This window comes from Phaethon lepturus, unplaced genomic scaffold, assembly GCF_000687285.1.
Source record: "Phaethon lepturus isolate BGI_N335 unplaced genomic scaffold, ASM68728v1 scaffold49678, whole genome shotgun sequence".
Classification (NCBI taxonomy): domain Eukaryota; kingdom Metazoa; phylum Chordata; class Aves; order Phaethontiformes; family Phaethontidae; genus Phaethon; species Phaethon lepturus.
The window spans coordinates 1-306 of NW_010560724.1; positions in this window are offsets into that span (position 1 = coordinate 1).

Below are 306 nucleotides of genomic sequence, written 5' to 3' on the forward strand. Positions count from 1 at the left end.
TGGGAAGTCGGTTTGGGATGGCAGCTTGGAGTGAGCGCCCAGGGCGGGCACGTCCAGTCTCAGCTAAAGCCCGACCTGCCAAGGCCGCACCGCCCGCCCTAGCTAAGCTGAAGGCAGCGCAAGCCCTTGCTCTATCGCCCCCCAGCGGCAGCAGAGCTGCTTGTTCTGGGAGGTTTGTGTTTGCTTCATGCGGAGCAATTCATGAAGCCCAAACTGGAAGCATGTACTTACCAGCTCCCACCCAAATAAAGCCAATTTTTTTTTTTTTTTTTTGGGGGGGGGGGGGGTTAGGGGGAATGCGTACAC